Source organism: Jatropha curcas, chromosome 8, assembly GCF_041381405.1.
Source record: "Jatropha curcas cultivar XTBG-Jc1 chromosome 8, XTBG_Jcur_1.0, whole genome shotgun sequence".
Classification (NCBI taxonomy): Eukaryota; Viridiplantae; Streptophyta; class Magnoliopsida; order Malpighiales; family Euphorbiaceae; genus Jatropha; species Jatropha curcas.
The window spans coordinates 7,970,563-7,976,610 of record NC_143158.1 but is presented as its reverse complement, the minus strand read 5'-3'; positions in this window follow the sequence as shown (position 1 = coordinate 7,976,610).

Genomic DNA, 6,048 nt, shown 5'->3' with positions numbered 1-6,048 from the left:
CCCTTTCCGCCGACAACACCACCAGTTCCAACCGAAGACAAGCTCCGGTCGCCATTGGACGGTGAACGGCAGCCAAGGGAGTCAAAACCGGTGATCAGCAGCAACTTACATGTAAGTTTTTTTTTTTTTTAATCAATATCCGGCCAGCAAAAATAAAATACCACCGACGTGAAAAACAGGGTCCAACACATGATTGAATCAAAAGAAAACACAAAACACTAAATATCAAAACCTCTTACCTGTTCTTCGTATTCCCCAGTGAGAACAAAAATTTTTTTTTTTATTAAACAAAACCCTCAATCCGTACAGTAGGGAAAACAAATAAAAAAAAAAACATACGAAAATCAATCTAAAATCTAGCAATTATGCACAAGGCTCTGATACCACTTGTTATGAATTAATCTCAAATAATTCCACAATAACCTAGATCGTGCAAACCACTAGATTTAACAAAATAGATTGAATAAGAAAAGGTTGCGTACCTGACATAGTTGTTCGTCGATCTTGATATGTGAAATTAGGTTTGCAGCCTTCCAGAGAATTGAAGAATCGATTTAGCGGAAGCAGTACGAAAGGAACGTAAAACTGAATCGTATTCAACTCCTCTGGGGACCACGACCTTTATATACCTGTAGCATTAGTACAATTCCTATTTCGGTCCTTTAACGAAATAGAAATTATATAATAGTCTCTACACTTAATATCTATAATTAGTTGATACCTCAATAGTCAATTATTCACAATCAAGACCACATTTGAAATTGACTTTACAATTAGACTGCTGTACGTATTTATTTTACATATTAAGCCTACAATAGAAAATTAAATCCAACAGGGCATACTTGATTGTCGAGTCGTGTGTTTCTTTTAATTGCTCTCATATTTTTAGGGAATTATTATATTTTTAGTGCCCAAACTTTGCACATCTTTTTTATTTTAATGTCTGAATAGACAACGCAAGTGATTGAGTGTATGAACATTTTTTAATTTGTAATTAGATATCTCTAAACGAGCTGAAAACTGAAAAAGAGTGCGTTAAATTGTATAACTGGCTTTTTTATATGTGGTAGCTGAGGTGAACAAAAATAACCTCGAATTAGTCAAATCAACCAAATCTAACATGGATTTATAAAAATTATCTTTTTTTAACATTCATTTATTATTGTCCAACAGCCAAATTTCCCAAAAAAATCTACCCTTTTGATCATTTTTTTTGCTAGGAAGAAACAATAAAATGAAGATTAAAAAAAGACAATTTCTATAAAGTTCATGTCAAATTTCATTGATTTGGTTAATTATTTTATCCACGTCAATTGCCACGTCTTAAACGTTATTTCCACAATTGCACATTCACTTTTCTGATTTGTCAACTCAATTGGAGATATCTAATTATAAATTTTAAAATATCCATATACTAAATTATTAGTATTTCCGTTTAAACATCAAAATAAAAAATAAAAAAATTCAAAGGTCGGACACCGAACATATGATTATCCCTTGTCTCTAAAACAATATCTCGTGCTCTAGCTAATAAAGCTTTCTCTCCTCATATTGAGGGGCTTCTTTGGACAAAGGAAGTTTCTCTGTTTGTTCTAAAACAAAATAAAAAATGAATCGGTATAAACAAAATAATATCCTATCATTTTTCGAATGGAAGATATCTTTCTTTTTACCGTATTAATTAACCATATGTACTTTTAATTTTTATTATTGTGATATTTAAATAGAAAAATTTTTCAATCAAGTGCACGAAGGTCAAAAAATTTTCTAATCAGGGTTTTTTTGCCTGTGTGACATGTCAAACTTCACCTTTGGCTCAAAATAAGACTCACTGTTAATGATTTAAAAGTTATAGAGAGCATTTTAAGTATAACATAAATAATATATTGCTTCTAAAGGTACTTTGATAGTTTTGAAGGCATTTAATTAATAATTTAATATGAAGGGTATTTCAATCATTTTATACGATGAGGGTAAAAATTAATGTGGAGTGGGTGCTATATGGAATTTTATTGGTGAAAGAAAACAAATAACAAAAAGAGGCTTTATGGAAATTTTAACTAAGCCTTTTATTATTTTAAAAGTATTAAATAAATATTATTTTTTCTCAAAAGTATAATAAATTTATCAGTAATCCAAACAAGATGATAAAAACTCACCCATCTATATTAATTATCAATTGAAAAAATTATTATTTAGTCCCTCTAGTTTTATCAAATTTACTATTCCGTTTCCCTATTTCAAAGAACCAATTAAAAGGTCGTAGTTTATTTCCATCCAACTAAAAGGTTCCTCTATCAAAAAAGACATCTTATCACTGTTACTCAATAATGAAAAGATGAAAACATCCGCACCCTGAATTTTCGTCTCTTTTCCCTTACTTTCCTATCTCCCTTTATCTTTGTAATACCTTCAATTTGACAGTTTTGAATATTCTGATTTCTATAGTAATTATTGCTATTTAGAAGGATAGAATAATTTCAATTATCTTAATTTGTTAACGAGGTTAATTATAACATACGATATTTAATGGAAATCAATTTTGTTATGAAAATTAAATTAGAAGAATGTTAACTAAATTTAAGCCTTGATGATGAGAAGCTAGCATGAGAAACTCCTTAACCTAGCATCTTGATTCAGCATTTAATGGATTAATATTAAATCACCTAAGACATTTAATTAAGGTTTAATTGTGTATTTATATCATCAATTTGGTAGTTCTCGGTATTTTATATTCAATAATTTCGGTTATCTGAGTAATCTAAAAATTGGGAACAACGAGAAACATTATAGTTAGAGTATATTATTATTAATTAAATAGAAATTAAAGTATTTATGAATCAATTTGAAAGATTAAAGGGAATTGAAAATGAGTTAAAGAAGAATGATTTCTCGGTAACACAATTTTATCCGAAAGTTCGGAAAATCGATAATTTTGGTATGATGTTGCTTAAACATGACTGGGATTATTAAATATACTTGGTTTAGACCTAATTGGGACTAAACTAAAGTAATAAAAAATATTTAGGTACAATTGTATGAGAAGAGAAACAAAGGAAGGATTAAGTTGTAAAAGGGCAACCAAAGGACACGAGAGGAATTACCATGAAAGGCTTTGATTGCCACCTATTTATGATGAGTCATATGGCACCTCTTGGTCATTTTTTGCTAACAATGGTCAAAGCTCCATGAAAAGGGAGAGAGAAAACTCTTAAAGCAAGCTAAAAGTGCATGAAAATTTAGAAATTTTCAAGTGATCCTTAAGGAAAGCTTGGTTATCTTCTCTTCCTCTTTCTTTTCCATCATTTAATTTTTGATTTTCATAAACTTTAGTATAAGGTGCTTGCTTATTATTGCTGACATGGTGAGAATGAAGTGATTAAAAGTACTTTTAGGTGATTTAAAGTGGTTGAGCATGGTTAAGCATGAATTTGATATCAAGTTTGCATAATTGATCAACTTGGATAATTTTAGTCTTTTTATTTATAATCTATGGATTAGATATTCTGATATATGAAAGTTAATTTTATTATTTGAGTGTTACAAGAGTTGTTATGCAAGAATTAGTGATGGAGGTAAGTTAAGAAGGCTTAAGGATGTAAAGTATTGCTTACAATTGAGTATCCTGAAATTTAATCACTAAAATGGACTTGATTAAATAGGTAAATGAGCTACAAAAATTATGAAATACAAACAACTATTTTAGGATGTTAGGAAGGCTGTGGTAAAAAGGCTAGTGCAATGGGTGAAGAGAAATGGAGTTTTAGTTAAATGAATGCAGACTGCTCAGTGGACCAAATGATTGAAAATTAGGTACTGTGTTTAGGTTATTTAGCTATGCAAATGAGCTTTAAAATTCATGAAATTTTGTATGGGAGTAGCCTGAGATATGGAGAATATGCTGTTAAAATTTTAGGACAAATGAATTTAAGAAACTAGAGATATAGCCAAAGGAAGGCAGACTACTCATATGATGGAAACATTGTATTCCACTAGTTTGTAAAGAGTTTAACATACTTTAATATGTTATTAAGTCCCATTATTTTAGTTATTATTTTAATATTTCTAGTATGTGATTAAGTGTGGAAATAAAGTAATTCATGCCTAAATTAAAGTCATATGGTAGTTGGTTAAGCATAGTGAAATTGAAGGAAAACATGAATACTATATTTCAATACTTAATTTACATTTCTATGATAATATGTGTGTGTTTATTGAGTAGCATGGAGTTAATATGAATATTAATTTCATAGTACAATATTTGAAAGAAAATGATTGGAAGATAAGTCAGTAGTAGAGAGTAAGGCTAAGAGAGCCTTCCAATTCAGGTTAGTGCACTATATCTATAATTTATGTTGTTAAAGTGATAAATAAAATAGTTTTAAAGAAATGTTTTATGAAAATTTATAAGGTAAAAAAGCAATATGCTAAGCTTACTATTTTATAAGCTTTTACAAGAGAAAAAGTCGATTTATTATATCAAATGTTTATATCAAAGAAATTGAATTCGAATGTGATTATTACAAAATAATAAAGAGCTAATGTTAAATTTTTTTATAATAGTTGGAAATGAATTTCAAAGTATTCATTTAAATGGACATAGAAATGTTTGAGCAAAATGAAATACTGCTCATTATGGCTAATGATTGATGTGTAATAGAGATGTTTTAAAAGTCTCACAGTTAAATGCATAACATGGTTATTACCTGATATTACTTCATTTGTTAAAGTTGATATTATGATATAGTTATTGCCCTGTCGATATCACTTTATTTGTTGAAGTTGATATTGTGATTGATATGGAAATGAAATTCTCCCTCCATGTTGAGGTTGTAGATTGCTCCCTCTTATGTTGAAATCATGTCACAGATTGAGATTGTAGATAGCAGGTCTAGATGTGCACATTAGACACTGATGGTCCTTCAAATTGAGTCTACATAAGCTGTGGAGACAAAATTATTGATTGACAATTGTATTATTATGCCATAACATCTCCATATAAGTTGATTATTTTTGGTAAGCAAATAAATGTGATTTAATTGATATGACTAGTTATTTCTACCTAACTGTCTAGATACTCTAATGGAATATAGGCTATAATTGAGGAATGACAGGTGAAATTAAGCCTTGATCGATGATAATATAAAATAGTACTTCAATGAAAACTATACAATACGATGATACTTGTCAATATTAATGCATATATTGTTATTCATTGTAATGTGAATTAAGATGTTAGGAGTTCTCTGCTATGCAAAATTTCCATTGAGCATCTTTAGGTTGTTCAACCCTCCAGCATCTCAATTTTGTGAGTTCTCCTAAGTATTTGGTGAGGCTTCTTCATTCCTTCTAAGTTGAATCATTTAAATCGTTGGATTACAGGACTCGGAAACGATTCTCCTGAATGATTTTCACTTTTGTAGGATTAGGCTTAGGTCTAAACTCCTAAATTTAGTGAAGTATTTAAATGTAGAGTATGTAATGTTGTATATGGAAAAAATGAATTTTCAGATTTATATTTTTGTACATATAGTTTTTTCAAGTAGAGTTATTTGATTAACGAAAGCTTATATGGAAAGATTTTGGTCTAGCTACATGCTCCTGGATTTGGGTCGTGACGTAACAAGAGTAGAACAATGAATATTTGTAAGGTATATAGATAATTGGCAAGTATTTAAATAACAAGTGTTACCTAAAATCTTCCTCGCACTCAAATCTACTCATGCAACTAATTCTGGAAACATAGGCTAATTTTATTCAAACTTTCAAGTTTTGGCTAAATCAACATTTGAAAATTCATGATGTCAAAATTCTGAAAATAGGATGGCCAACCATATGTTAAAAAAAAATGATTAGTGGTATGCTCCAAATTTAGTTTAAATAATCATTTAAATGCATAAATCCATCCGTGTTCTTTATTAAAAAAAATCTTATAGTACTCTGCACTTTACAGAAGATTTATAAGTTGCAAACTTTAATAACATTTTATATCTCTCCATACTAACAACAAAAATTTTTAGGTGTTTTTGACTTATATATATAAAATAT